The sequence below is a fragment of the Vipera ursinii genome, assembly GCF_947247035.1.
Source record: "Vipera ursinii genome assembly, chromosome: 3".
In the NCBI taxonomy this organism is placed as follows: domain Eukaryota; kingdom Metazoa; phylum Chordata; class Lepidosauria; order Squamata; family Viperidae; genus Vipera; species Vipera ursinii.
Window position 1 is genome coordinate 30,595,412 of NC_139516.1, and position 16,034 is coordinate 30,611,445.

Sequence of the window (16,034 nt, forward strand, 5' to 3'; positions counted from 1 at the left end):
ACATCAGTAAAGTTACTATCAGTCACTTTTTATCAAGTATCTTCTGACAAGTCAGGTGAAAGGCACATATTTAAAAGGATTATTATTTTCACTTCTATTTTCTTTTAAATGTCCATCTGATACTAAACCAACTGTCCATAAGGTTCTTATTTCTTGCTTTTAATTCATTTTTATCCACAAATGGAGGCTATATGGCTATCTGCAAATGAATTAAATCTGATAAGTTATTATTCATACATAGCCATGAAAGAAAGCCTGCTCCTCTTCAGATGTTTTGGACTTCAATTCTTATTAGATGCAGACGCTAAGTAGCAAGATGCTATGGGATTTATGTTCTAAACTACACCGATTTAAGCAGTAACATTATCAAATGAAGGCCACAATCTCCTATGCCTTCTAATCCATTTACGTAATGCAGCTGATGGTTGGTCATTTATAGTAAATACCTCTTTGTTTTTTGGTTGGATGATTTTGACAATGCCAGTGAAACCAAGCATTATTCTGGTCTTAGGAATACCTACTTGTTACACATACAGGTAGACCTTGACTTATAGCAATTTGTTAAGAGACTGTTTGAAATTACAAACCCAGCAGTGAAAACTGAATTTATAACCCATGCCTGAATTTACAACCATTGCCAATGGCCCCAGGCTTTCACTACAACCCCAGTGCTGCTCTGCCACTGATAAATGCCACCTTAAGCTCCATACCATGGCCAGCTATGCCGGCGCTGCAAAGCCTCAATTGAACCCACCATCCTGTGCTTCACAGCCTCTGCCATGCCCTTCTGACTGTCACCATTTTTTCCCTGCTGCTGAGAGGCGTGCCTGGTTTATGCAAGGCAGCAGCTGGCCACTCCAGGCTATCTTTCTGAGACTGCCTTATGTCACTCTCCAAGTTGTTCACCCCACTCCTTCTGCAAATCATGCCATGCTTCAGAAGCTTCATTCCCCAAATTGTGCCAGTTGGGAGTGAGGCTTCTAAAGCCTCAGGAAGACGATCTAGCACAGTCAGCAGCTTCCTCACATAGGTTGGGTGTGCCTGCCAGCAACGGGAGAAAAGTGGTAGAGGTCAGTGGAGTGCAGTGGGAGCATTTGGATCTTTGCAGATGATGGTGGCATGTCTGGCTGTGATGTAAGGCTTAAGGGGGCACTTCTCAGTGGCAATGTTGGCACTAGGGCTGAATTAGAGGCCTGAGAGCAGTGGTAGGTGTTGTGCAGGGTGGCTAAAAGGGCATTGATTAGGGGAGACATAAGCAGGTGGGTGGAATTGCATCATCCCTGCATAATTGCTGTTGGGGTAGGTGGGTGGCTGAGACTTTCCTGGAGGGGCAGCTTTGCACTACACTGTTGGACTGACTGGAGCAGCTGAAGCTACAAGGAGTGGCTGTGGTTTTGCAACACAGTGCACATATCCACAACTTGTACATAGCCAGTCAAGCCTCCCACATCCCTCCAAGGCACTCCCCTGTGCTTTATCTGGGACTCTGTTCCTCTTAATGTCCCACAATTCTCATTTAACAATGTCAGCCAGAAGTGCTGTGATTGCAGTCACTAAACAAAGTGTTCACATGACATCTTGCTTAATGACTATATTGTTTAGCAATCAAGATTATGGGCCCAATTGTAGTTGTAAATTGAGGATTACCTGTTATATCCCATCTTTCCAAGTTGCTATAAATGGTTTTTCGAAGCATCATAAATGATTCCTAGTCCAACCTTCAGCAACCCCATGTAGTATTTAGTTTCATGACTAAATACTAAAGACGCTCTCTTTTATTTTATTTTTAATAAAATAGTCATCTTCTGCCAGATATCTGCATTGTATCTTCACTCCAGTGCAACAGTTTTGTCTTATGGAACTTGCTTGCTAAATGGAATTATCCCTATGGGATTTGTTTTAAATTACAGAGAACAGGTAGATAGGACTTGAGTGAGTTTGACTTGCGTCAAACACTCACGTACAGATTAGCATTTCCTTTGTTTGATCTAGTTAATAAACATCAGATTCCCATCCAGGAAGGTAAGATGCTTTTCTTATGAGAGCATTTCTAGTACAGCTGTACCAAAACAGTAATAAAATCCTGGCTAAATCCTTATCAATCAGTCTTTCAGTGCATATTCAAGGAAATATTGACATACAAAGTGTCTTGAAACATAAATTTTCTTCGCAGATCTGATACCTATAAACCAAATTCTATATTCTGTTTTATTTCCTGGCTCTCAAGAGGGCTCTTTCTGCTTTTTTTGTTTTTTGATGGCTTAGAAATTCTGCATAACTACTTTGACCTGCAAAATACAGAGGAAAGGAGAGGTCATATTATCTTCCAGCCTTTCTTCTTTCTTCTTCTTATGGTTAAAACACTATATTTTTCCTTTTTGCTTTCATCTTCCTTTCCAACAACACTGATAACATTAATACAATTATTTCTAACTGCTTATATTGTTCTTCCTTTTCTTATCCTGCATGAGAGAACCTTTATATTTTTTTAAAGTTATCAAGCAGATGCTAATGCAAGTGGATGCCCAACAAATGAAGGAGCCATCTGAGAGCATTATTTACTTTACTGACTGAGAATAATGCTGTCTTTTGTTAGCTAATTCTTTGTAGTTAACAAATGACTCAGCAGGTTTATTTATAATTTGGAAGGATTTAGGAATTTTTGTTCGGTCCGGGCAGAATCAAATAAGCTCCTTGCTCCAGCTTGGTGCATGCAATCTTTTAAATAGACAGCTCATTATTGTGAAAATAATTGCTAAATTTAAGGACATTTTCTTATGACTCTGTGTCAAAAATTCCATTTACATAAAGCACCACATCAGAGCAAGCAAACAGTACAGTCACCATGTGTTTTACTGCTCAACTATATAACTGTAACAAGAAACAGGAAATTCTACTTGGAACAAAAGAGCATAGAGTAAACCATACCATAGATTCAGACTTGTAAACACTGTCATTTACTGGCTAAATACAACTGTAGTTGTTGCATAAAAATACATTCCAACAATGAATTTCAACATAATAATCAGTGGTGGGATTCAAATATGTGAACAACCGATTCTCTGTGTGGATGCTGCTTCCAGAAGTCCATTCTGGGTCTGGGTAACAAAAAAAGAAAAGAAAAGCTAATGGTTCTGCTGAAGTGGTGCAAACTGCTTGAATCCCACCACTGATTATAATCCCATACCTGGATGTAAATTTCTCAGAGTAATACCCAAGTCTGCAGTAGCAGTGAGGGTTAGAGTTAGGGAGTCAAAGTACTTGAGAGCATAGCATTACAAGGTAAAGCCTAATTTGGAATTAGGTATTGCTTCTAAATAGTCCTGAAATCTAACAGTTATATACATATGAGCTGGACATGGATATTTTCTATAAACACTTCTGAAGTGTCATTTCTATTCTTGATCACTGGGTGTTATAGGCTCCACATGGTTTGAAAGCTAAACAATGTAGTCCTAAACCTATGAGAACAGAATAATAAGATGCAGATAATAAATGTCTGAGAAAAATAATTAGAGCTTGAATCAATTTGTTATTAGACTGTGTCTGAGTCATAAACAATAAAGGGCATTGCCTGGAGGTCAACCATTCTCCCAGAAATTAGAAATGATTTATAGCTCTGTCTCTCTGAGCCAATTTGGTATATTGGTTAAGGTGCTGGACTGGTAGTTGGGAGAATGTGATTATACTTCTTAGACTTAGAGTCTTGATGGATGACTTTGGATTGGTCATCCTCTCTCAGCTTTAGACTGAGAAGTTGAAAAGCATCTATCTATCAACCTGCACTGGACCAGCATGATAGAAGGCCTTCATCCTGTAATACACTTTTCCAAACTGGAAGCTTTAAGATTATAGACTTCAGCTCCCAGAATTCCCCAGCCAGCATGCAAAGATCAATTAAATTGTATAAGCATAAAATGTAGAAAACAAGAAAGGCAAGAAGTATACAATTATTAAAAGAGACTTCCCAACATAATAATGGATTTTCTGCCAGGTCATTTTATTTGTATTAACTGTTTTCATTGATTTAAAGAATGGAATTCATTTCATGATATTTCTGTATATTTGTTGCTTTAAATTAATCTTTCAAGCTTCATTTTCCAGTACCAACACGAGGAATTTAAGGTTGCTTTCTTCACTAGAATGTGAATAAAAAAAATCATAAAACAAACCTCTTGCTTTAAATTAAATCCAGATTATTTGATTGAAAATTATGTAATCTCATGAAGTGCTCATCTGGAATTCAAATATATCTCATAGCGTAACACTGAATTATGATAAATTACTCACCAAGATTGATGTTTTAGATTTGAATCCCTCAATCCTCCTTGACTGCTAGATGAGGAGGCTAAACCGGTGTGGTATTCCTTAATAAATCTAGATTTACCTGTTACAAACAAAAACACAATCTATTACTAATCATTGAATATAATCAAATGTTGTGATCTATAGGTATCTGGTGCATATAAAGTTAAACATATTTTAATTTGATCATTATCGGAATGAATTTACAAGGATAGAATGATCACAGTCACCTGTACCTTTAGAACAAAACAAGGTTTTACCAAACTTCACATAACATGAATCTAGAGCAGGGGTATCAAACTGCCAGCCCACGGGCCGGATGCGTCATGCCAAAACCGCGCCCACCCCATTGCCAGCAATGGAGAAAAAGTCACGATACGTTGCGACATATCACATGACTTTGCAAGTTTGACACCCCTGGTTTAGAGGATATGTTTTCCAGAATCAGTATATTTACTAGGATTGATAGAAGATGAGCCATTCACGTGGCTCCAGAGTGATACTAATTTCAGGATCCCCATATAGTATTTAACCTTACAGTTATTTAGATTTAGTATGGAACATCAAGCGGGGAAAAAAACTTTCTGGCTGACTTTTATTGTCGCAGTGGTAAAAAGATAAAAGTAGCATCACCCATGAATTATCCGATTGTATACTGTTCTGAACCAGCCCTCTTCTCGCACCCCTAATCAAAAGAAGAGACTGGAAAGCGTCCAAGGCTAAAAGGCTTCTGCCAAGATTTAATAGTAAACACACAAGAGCTTATCTTCTCAAGCAAAAGAGTTGCTTTCAGCAACCAGCCCCTCCCCAAACACTCCTTTTATAGAGAGCTCAGGGCGTGGTCTCCCTGTGCCTCCTCCCGAGGAGTCCCATAGCCTTCCTTTGTTTGTCCCTGCTCGACTGCCTCCTGCGTCGGGCGTCCTTGAACAGGGCCAGCTGTGGGTCATCATCCTCCGCACTCTCGGGCTCACACAGCTGAGCAGAGGTTCCCGGCTGAGGACTCTGCAAAGTCTCCAAATCATCATCAGCCGGTTCGTTTCCCTCCTCCCCCACATCTGAGTCCTCCGATACATCGGAGCCGGCTGTCGGACCCACAGGCTGACCCTGAGTCACAACATATACCTTGACCACACAAAGGGGGAGATATGGAAGAGGAAATATGGAACAATGGGGAAACAATGTTGTCTACTTTAAAGCTATCTCATCTTTCCATGTGGAGTGTAGTAGCAGGCACAGCCATCCATAAAATGGCAGTGTACAGCAGAATTTAGCATAGTAAAGTACAGGAGAAGAAGAGAAGATATGAACTAGTAGAAAGAGCAGATTTGACACTGGCTTGAGGAGGTTGCAGGAGCAGTGTGGAGGCACAAGGGACAGAAAGGCTAAATGAAACACAGTGGCTGAATGGGGAAGAGGTGAAAAAGCCCAGGGAAATACCAGCCACACCTCTTTCCTTCTCTCAGGGACAGCCACAGCGAAGAAGCCAATCTGGCCAAGCCAGCAGAGACAGCCTAGCTAAGCCAGTAAAGTCAGCTATACCAATCCAACAAAAGTCAGGGCAGTACATGAACTACAGGAAGTAAAAGGGACAGAACCAGCCCAGAAGCTGATATCCTCCACCCATAAGTAGGAAATAAATACAACAGTAGAATAATCCCAGTAACAGCTAGAAACACAAATCATGCAACGGCAGCAACTTTGCAATGCCGGTGATGGTTAAGTGACTCTGCAGAAACATAAAAGGTCAAAAAAGAGGGAAGCAAAGATAGATAAGGTGGCTGAAAGCCTCTGAGACTTGGGTAGGGAGGGAAACAAATCATTTCCGTCCCATCCACATAAGCCACAGATATACAGTAAGTGTATAGGAAAAGAATAAAATATATAATACAGGTAGCCCTTGGCACCCAATCACGACTGAGCCCACAATTTCCATTGCTAAGCAAGGCAGTTGTTAAGAGAGCTTTGCCCCATTTCATGACCTTTATTGCCACAATTCTTAGGTGAATCACTGCAATTGTTAAATGAATCATGTGGTTGTTAAGCAACGCTGGCTTTCCCCATTGACTTTGCTTCTCAGAAGCTGGCTGGGAAAGTTACAAATGGTGATCACATAACCCTGAGGCAGGACAACTGTCATAAATACATGCCAGTTACTAAGCACCTGGATTTTGATCATGTGGCCAGGGGATGCTGCAAAGGTCGTTAAGTGTGAGAACTGGTCCTAAGTCACTCTTTTCAGTGTTGTTGTAACTTCGAATGGTCACTAAACGAATGGTTGTAAGGACTATCAGTACAAGTATATGGGTATGTATGGACTGAACAAATAGGCTTAATAAAATAATGTTAGGTAACCAAGAACAAAGGATTAGAAATAGAAAGACAGGGTTCAAGAAGGATAGAAATAAACATGTAGGATCAGAATAAGAAAAAATAAAATAACTAGAATAAAGTAATAATTCTGGAGAATATAGGCTGATTAGAAAGCAAGTAGAAATATACAGTGTGTGCACTGGATCATCTGTAATTTGTTGATACAAGTATATGAGAGTGCAGCAGACACCATATTACCAATTCATTGGTTAAGAATCTTAAAGGATATTTCATCTCTTATCATGAGACTAATACAGTAAAGGATGCCTTTCAAGTTTCACAGATGTACTTAGAGTATCTGTATATCACATTATGTTACCAAAGAAGACAGGATGCTTACAGATTTATTTATTTTAGTATTTTTGTGTTTCTGTACTTACAGACTTCTATACACTAAACACATTTTGGGCAGTTTAGAATATTTCAATTAAAATAAAAAACCAAGTACAAAAGACCAATGCAGATGAAGCATTAAATGCTTCAACTACGTAGTCATAAAACCACATTTTCTTGGTATCTTTTCTCCAGCAACAGATTTAAGGATAAAAAGTGATACAAAACAATTCAGTTTTATCTGCTTTCCTGGAGAAAAGAGATAAAAGGAGAGGGGAAAAAAGGATCTTTCCCTTACAACCACACCTGGAAGGGCAATCAAAAGGAGAAATTGGCAACACTTTGCTAGATTCTAGCACATTTAAAAAAAACCCAAAGAGTCATGATGTACGCATACATTCTATTTAGTCTATAGATGCCTCCTTTGGCTACTGTTCTAAAGACAGTGGGTACCATCCTGATGGATCTACTTACCTGCAAAGGTTAGAAATAGTAACAAGCTATAGCCAGATCAATAATAACCTGACTACAATAACCATTTTGCTCCATCTTCAAATATGAGCTTGTCCTATTATTCCCCTGTTTTGGTTCAAGATTCCTTAATCTGTAAGCATGTGTTGGAAAGAGATACAGAATTCAAAGTGTTCATGTTCTTTTGTAATTTTTTTGATATGTAAGCAGAAAATAAAATACAATGAGATATCAAATTATATGTCAAGTATTTGGAATTTATCAATGTATGAAAAACATGATTTTTATTGACCATAGGGGGTAGCTTTGATGCAAAGACAGTGCTACCCCAGATGTTCCATTTCACACTGGTAATATGTGTTCATTCTCTGATTACAGATTGGCTCCCTATTGATATAATGGAAAGATTGACAAGTATTACTCAGAAGGCTTAGATTTTAATGCTGCCCTTAAAATCTGAGATGTTTTCTATATGTCTGATTAAAAACAGAAAAAAAAGGGGGGGAGAATAGAAATCTAGATGACTATCAGACAGCAGCAAAAGAAGAAAAAAAAGCATTCAGATTTTTCCAGCCCAAATATGAAAGTCCAAGAAAGAGAAAGCAGACTGGATTATGCTGTTTTTTAAATTAAATCTTGAAGTGCACGTGCAGTATGTCAGTCTGACAATCAAGGACCTGCCTCCCAATTATTTCAGACTATTCTTTGGAGGATAACATTTTAAATGGAAGAGTGATGAGAGGAACAATGAGATGTGTGTACCTAACACATTTTAGGTACGTTTATTTTGTATTCAACCTTGTTACAGATGTATTATAAATGTTATACAATATTAGAATCCCCTTATAAACATACCAAAATGTTCCTTCGCTATCTGAATATACAGATAATAAGCAGAGAAGGAGGTTAGAAATGGCCATATGATCTAGTTTTGTAGGTTGGAAGTTTGGCAGGTTGGAAATGGCTATATGATCTGTTTTTTAGTGATGGTTATTTAAATGTGTGAAACATCCACTTGGCTGATTGTCCAGTCTGGTTTAAACTAAGGAACTGTAAAGAGTTAAAACAGAATGCTTAAAGGGGGCAATAATCTGGGAATTCATAAAAAATAGATTTTCTGGATCACAGTATTTATATATATTTCGATAGTAGGTCGGGCTACCTGAGGCCTTAAAGACACTTAGGACCTTCAAGTTGTCCTGCAAATAGAGTGAATTCTGAGTCCTTGTACATCCCTCTGTTCCAACTTTCTGTTGGCAGCAACTGAGAATGTTGCTGACTGCTCCATCCTAAGCCTCCCTTTTCTCTTATTCTCAGACATATAATCCCATATTATTTGTATCCCACCTTTATTATTTTACAAATAACTCAAGGTGGTGAACATATCCAACACATCTTCCTCCTCCAATTTTCCCCACAACAGCCACTCTATTAGGTGAGTCGGGCTGAGAGAGGGTGAGGGCCCAAAGTAACTTTCATAGCTAGGGAGGAATTAGAACTTGTGGTCTCATATTTCTAGTCTGGTGCCTTAACCACTAGACCAGCAGTCCCCAACCTTTTGGGCACCTGGGACCAGTTCCATGGAGAAAAGGTTTTCCGCTGACTGGAGGGGGTGTGGTTTTGCATGCTGCCTTCATCCAGCGGATAGGCTTCACTTGTTTGTGCAGACTGGTTGCTGACATGTCACAGACCAGTGCTGGTATGTGGACCAGGGATTGGGGACCCCTGCACTAGAGCAAACTGGCTGTACAGTGCACCCTGTACTTCTCTGTAGAAACAAGCAGACAAAAGCACAATGATGTAATGTGAGATGACAGCAGAAACACATATGCAGAGCAAACACATATATACCTGCCCAAATTTATGCAGAGACAGTGTATATACACATATTCTGATATAGATGTCTCCTATAACAACTGCTGGTGAAAATTGGGAAGACTTGCAGAAGCCTTGCTCTGCATGCTTTCCCTGCTTTCTTCTAAACATGAGAATCTTTTCTAACCACAATGGAAACATTGTCATGAATCTCCCTTATGCTGAGATAGAAATGATGAAAATTGGGTACCCTGGGCTCAACCAAAAAAATCCCAGAAAAAAAAGATCCTTGGACTCCTATATCCTGCATAATTAGCTCATGGTAATTATCATACACCCCCCCCCCCGAAAACTAGATGTGCTTTAGTGCTACCAAAATGTTCCCTTCCCAAGATTTATACATTCACTATACAAGACTCTGGCCAGCTATACAGCCTATAGAGGATGTCCTTGACAGAGAGAGGAAAGATCTTTACCAAGGCAGTGAATAGATAAACAGATGCAGTAGTTGTAGCTATAGGAAGGCAGAGATTTATGAGAATGTTTAAGGCAGGTTCCCCCTTAACTCGCATGAAAATAAAGGAGGAAGGAGAGAAAGTACACTCAGACTTGCAAAATTATGTTACTATAATCATGTTAATAAAAGTATTTTTAAGACTACAAGGTGTCTGTAGACCAGATTGACACAAAACATCAAAAAGGTTCAGATTAAAATCGGCCATAAATGTAACAATAAACCAAGATAGGGCTCCATAAACACATTAGCCACAGACCAGAGACAGAGTTATCTCTTAAGGCTTTCCAAAGAACTTTCTTCAGGAGACTGTGTCATCTGTTTCTCTGGTAGGAAGCTGTTACAAAGGACAGGGCCACAATAGGAATCTACACTTCCTCCATTGTCATTTTAGATGTTCTTTCTATTGCTTAATTACTTTAAAGAATTAGGCAGTTGCTTGGGAGTAGTGATTAGGAAGAGACCTCACAAGAGCAATCTTGTCCTGCACACTCTCACCACCTCTGAATTCTAGAGCGTGACCAGGAATGTAATAGATCTTCCTACCAAATTGTGGGGGGAATTTCCAAATGCCTCTGGAATTCTTCCAGAAGGGGGTCATTCATTGTAACTGACCCTATATCCTTACTGTTGTGATTCAGGGTCAGCCTGTGGGTTCGGCATTTGGGTCGGACGATTCAGAGGAGGAGGGGGGGTGTTGGAGAGGTTGCTGAGGGGGTTGGAGAGCTTGCTGATGAGAGCCCCCAGCCAGGCCCCTCCCACCTGGTTACAATGCAGACCCAGCTGTGTGAGCCTGACAGCGTGGATGAAGATGACCCACAGCTGGCCCTGTTCAAGGACACCCGACGCAGGAGGCAGTCAATCAGGAGTAAACAGAGGAAGGCAATGGGGCACCTCAGAAGGAGGCAGAGAGAAGCCACGCCCTGAACTGTTTAAAAGGGGAATGCGTGGGAGGGCTGGTTTGCTGAAGGCAACCGTTTGAATAGTTCCTGTTTCATGGTTCGTGTCTTGTTTTGCTCTATTTGCTTTTGTGTTCATAAATTTGGCAGGCTTAGTTCCAGCCTCTTGCCTTCTTGTAAAGGGGTTGTCCCTGCCTTATCTGCAGGGCCGGTAGTAGGCTGGTACAGAACACTTACAGAAATCCAGTATCCATAATACAAAAGGGATTTGACCACAGAAAAGGATAGATGTTCTCTATGTAAGGGATCCCCAAGTCCTGGGCTGTAAACCGGTATTGGTCCACAGCCCATTGGGAACTGGGCTACGCAAACAGCAGGTGAGCATGCAAAACCTGATTTGCGCATACATTGATCTAGGTTGCGTGCAAAACCATCCCCTCCCCCCAACCACCGCCACCTCTACTTCTGCTGCTGGTCCATTTTTTATTTGTTTTACAGAATTTAAATTGAAAGATGTCCAATTCAATAGCTGCTTCTCTAATACCCTCATTAATTAATTACAAATTATACTATAGTATTATCCATTATTGAAATACACTCTTATGGTCAGCAAATGTATTGGTAGCACTGTGTTTTCTCGAAAATAAGACCCAACCGGAAAATAAGCCCTAGCATGATTTTTCAGGATGCTTGTAACATAAGACCTATCCCAAAATTAAGCCCCAGGTAAGATTGTCAGCCAGATGGACATATTTAGTACCGTATTTCCCTGAATATAAGCCCTAATTGGAAAATAAACACTAATGCGTCTTTTGGAGCAAAAATTAATAGAAGACCCAGTCTTATTTTTGGGGAAAGATGGTATGTAGGGTTATCAAGCCAGTGACACTGCACAACTTCTAGAACTACTCTCCATTCACTATACAGGTAGTCCTCGACTTATAACAATTATTTTAGTAACCGTTTGAAGTTATAACAGCTCTGAAAAAAGTGACTTATGTCCATTTTTCACTCTTATGACTGTTGCAGCATCCTAATGGTCACATAATTTACATTCAGATGCTTGACAACTAATTCACATTTTATGATGGTTGCAGTGTCTCGGAGTCATGTGATCCTCTTTTGAGACCTTCTGACAAGCAAAATCAATGGGGAAGCCAGATTCACTTAACAACCATGTAACTAATTTAAGAATTGCAGTGATTCACTTAACAACTGTGGCGAGAAAAGTTGTACAATCGGGCAAAACTCACTTAAATTTTTCACTTAACAACATAAATGTTGGGCTCAGTTGTGGTCATAAGTTGAATACTATCTGTACTGGCTAGAGTGATTTGAAATTGAAAGTAAAGTCCACAACATCTGGCAACTGATAAATTCTCCATTTTGGGGTTACATTTCTTTCATTTTCCCTTTTCATCCCAGGAGGGAGCACAAGACAATAAACAACACATTTTTTCTGCCCTTTTTGCATGCTTTGTAATAAATTATTGTACACATCAGCAGCAACAATAATTATGATTAACCAAATTAATTAAGGAAAACATGACACGACTGCCAAAAGTTCAGTGGATTTATTGGTATTGTATAAAAAAAAGCAACAAGTAAATGGAAGCAGTTGGTAAGAAAACAATTGCCATCAATGCCCTCTAGCCCTTCTTGTAAATGTGATAACATGAATTTTATGCCAGTCAGATCCATTATGGAAGAACTCAATGATATTTCTCCATCAGTACAAAGCTGCAATATTAATTAACTGTTGCATCCATCACAATTAAAAACACGTTAGCACTTTATGAACATCCTATTATGCTATAGAATCTTCCATAGAAACCTCATATAGTGGATACAAAGGAGGAAAAGAAAATAACTTTTCACTTTCATTACATAATTGAAATTTAGTCCACAATGTCTCATTTTCTTTTTCTAACACCATCTTCATTTTGGAGATAAGCATGATTGTTCCCAGTACCAGAAGGGATGCTGTCTCCTCAATAGTAATAAACAGAATGATTTGCTCAGTTTCAGCCAGGAATTTACCACTGCCAATTCAGACATGGAATCTATTTCATAAGCTGATGCCAAGTTACAAACTTGGAATCTATTATATTTTGTCACAATCTAAAGGTTGTCTGAAGAAACAAATATTCTAAGCAGGCATTAGATTTGTATAGCACATGCTAGGCTGACTCCATTTGCATTATTCAAAGAAAGGCCAAAGCAGAACTCAGATTAGAGCAAAAATGTGCAAATATTTATATATATTTGCATATATATATTTGCATATATATATATATATATATATATATATATATATATATATATATATATATATATATATATATATATATATATATATATTTTCATGGAAATTTGGTTTATATCTTTTTATTTGTTTGTTTGTTTGCTGCCTATCTTACCATAGGGTAAGATTTGGTAGCCATCAAGAGAAAAGTTTGAAGGTAAATTGGTAGCCCTATCAGTACATTGGGAACCTAGAATTAGATTAAGAATTTTAAAATTATGACCATATGGAATATCCAAGATGAAGCAGGAAGCCACGGTGAAATTGATTGCATGACATTAATGCTTTCATCCTACAATTTTGAAAAACAAAAAATAATGCCTAAAGTGTAATCTCATTGTAATAACAGAAAAACATAAAAATGCAGGAGAAATAGGATTAGACATGAAAGCTGCAATTATTTATTTTATTTATTTATTTTATTTATTTATTCGTTTTATATACCGCCCTTCTCCCGGAGGACTCAGGGCAGTGTACATAGCAAAGTAAGTATACAATAAAGCAACAATAAAACAAATAAAACCCCAAATCTATCAGGCCAGGCCGGCTTGCTGGAATAGATAGGTTTTTAAATCTCGTCGGAAGGTGCGAAGGTCAGGGGCCATCCGGATTTCGGCTGGTAAGCGGTTCCAGAGGATTGGCGCACCTACCGAGAATGCTCTCCCCCTGGGGGTCACCAGCCGGCATTCTCTGACCGGTGGCACCCTGAGGAGGCCTTCTCTGTGGGAGCGCACAGGACGGAGGGGTGTTGACGCTGGCAGTAGGTGCTCCCGTAGGTAATCCGGACCCATGCCATGTAGGGCTTTGTATGTCATCACTAGCACCTTGAATTTCACCCGGAAGGCAACTGGAAGCCAGTGCAGCTCACGAAGCAGAGGTGTAATATGGGAGTATTGGGGAGCCCCCAAAAGCGTTCGTGCAGCTGCACTCTGTACCAGCTGAAGCTTCTGAGTGATTCTCAAGGGCAGCCCCATGTAAAGAGCGTTGCAGTAGTCAAGATGAGAGGTCACAAGTGCATGGGTGACTGTACGCAAGGCATTACCTGACTCATTGTAAGAGAAACAACATATCTTCAACTTAGTTTGAACAACATCTGCATTTCTTGAACACCCTCAGTAACTGCATTGAAACAAACCATTGGTTTGTTAGTGACAGTAATTCCCACTGTTCTTTTAGAAAGACCTTATTTCAACATCTGCTTTTTGGTCTTTTCAGGTAGTTTGAATTGAAGTCAAAACTAGGGATATTGGAGCACTTGTTTTTTTGACAATTTATGCATGAATTGAAACTGCTGTCAGAATCCATTTATATCACATTCATAAATGTATGTTTAAAATATTGTGCCTCCCCCTAGATTCTGCCATCTTCCGAGGGGGAAGGAGAAGAAGTGTATTCAGCCTGCCTGTAGGCTATCTTCAAAGACCAAGGAAACCCTTTTGAACTGGGGACAACAAGGGGGAGGGTTAGGGAAGAAGGGATCTGGGCTGTATCTCCATTTGAAACTGAAAGGAAGAAAGCAATAGCAATAAAAAGCATGAGAAGATTACCCTTTCCCACGGAAGGGCCTGACACCTAACTTTAATTAATGTGAGTCTGACCAAATGGGGTTGAAGGGAGAGGGTTGAAACGGGAATCCTTTATATACTATCAAAATGTAACACAATGCCAGATCCTGTCTTGTATTCCCGCAATCGACTACATCTTAGTAAAATCTCCTTTTTGGGCAAGCCTGGTTCTAAGAGTTCTTTATTTCCTAAGATGTGAATTGGGGTGGGTCCTGACAACTGCAATTATCCAGCAGCTATTGGATACTTGAAAAATGAGTTCTTGAAGGACATTTTAGGTTAAAATAAATGATCAAATTGTACTTTGCGGTATATGTTTAAAAGAAAACTTCCAAAAGCATGTGTTTAAATGAGGATTTTCACATAGGTTATGAAAATATATTACAATAGTGTGGGAGAAAGAAATAGTGTAACCCAGGTTTATGGATGAATAAGTTCATAAATGACAAGGACTAGATATGTTCCTTTTACGCTTCCCTTCACACACAAAAGCATCTGCTATATAGCTTTTTTTTCTAGTCTCCCTTCATAACTTCTTAAATACTGCCAAATATTTCAAAAACATCATGGGAAACAGGACCAGGGTGATCAGCCATCTGGGACAGATTAGATTTCTGCAGACTAACCACTGAAAAGTATTGGATAAACTTTGGTAGTGACATTAGGTCTATTAACTCTGGTTGAGTATTAATAGCTGGCAGCTGCACAAGAGAACGAAGGCAGGAGTGCCTTACATTGAAAGAAGTAATTCATTTACTCTGCAGTTTGTATTAGTTCCAGTCAAGAAACTTGAGGTGAGCTGCAAAGAGATTTCTGCTGACTATAAAAATAGGCATGTGTTTTCCAATCCAATTAGTTCTCTGGGGAGCAAACTCAATTTCCCCATGGAATTCAAACAGAGAGCTTTCAACAATTTAGCTTGCATAATTTAATAGGGAAGGGGAAGGAAAGGTGGGGGACAAAGATTTAGCTAAGAGAAATGAAATTGCACTGATATGCTCAGATTCTTTAGGAGAAAGGAGTATTAAGTCTGTCTCCTTGAGTTATTTATAAAAAACAATATAGGTAGTGTTATGTACTGGGCTTGTGGTAATACACCACGTGCATTGCTGCAGCAGCTAACGGCTCTCCAGTAACCCTCCTGTCCTGCAATTGGCTAGCCCCAGGCAGTAAGAGTGGGTTCAAACCTATTGGCTGCCACCTAGGGGCTAGACTATATATTGTGGCTGGTTGCAGCCAAGTTTCAGTACAGTTCTAGCAAGTATAAAGTATGAATTATCCTGTACTCAGCCTCGTGTCATCATTCCTGCACCCAAGAGCCCACGACTTAATAGTGGTGACGAGGATGGGATCCTGCTTCGCCAATTAAGAGCTGAAGTCAACGAGGGGTCAGCAGCACACGCCAGAGAGAAGAGGCATTTTCCCCCCCAGGCCGGCTAGTAAGCCACGCTAGCAGC

At 39.5% G+C, this 16,034-nt stretch overlaps 2 protein-coding genes across 4 annotated transcripts in view; one reads left to right on the top strand and one right to left on the bottom strand.

The window, feature by feature from the left end:
- Positions 1-16,034, top strand: part of PIGU (phosphatidylinositol glycan anchor biosynthesis class U) — a gene marked incomplete at its 5' end in the record, with an annotated part of 662,778 nt that overhangs the window by 456,282 nt on the left and 190,462 nt on the right. The window lies entirely within an intron of this gene.
- Positions 1-16,034, bottom strand: part of RALY (RALY heterogeneous nuclear ribonucleoprotein) — a 280,907-nt gene that overhangs the window by 175,748 nt on the left and 89,125 nt on the right. For all 3 annotated transcript variants that reach the window (XM_083358249.1, XM_083358248.1, XM_083358250.1), the window contains one exon: positions 4,291-4,387. The gene's annotated coding sequence lies outside the window, so the exon portion shown is untranslated. The remainder of the gene's footprint in view (positions 1-4,290; positions 4,388-16,034) is intronic.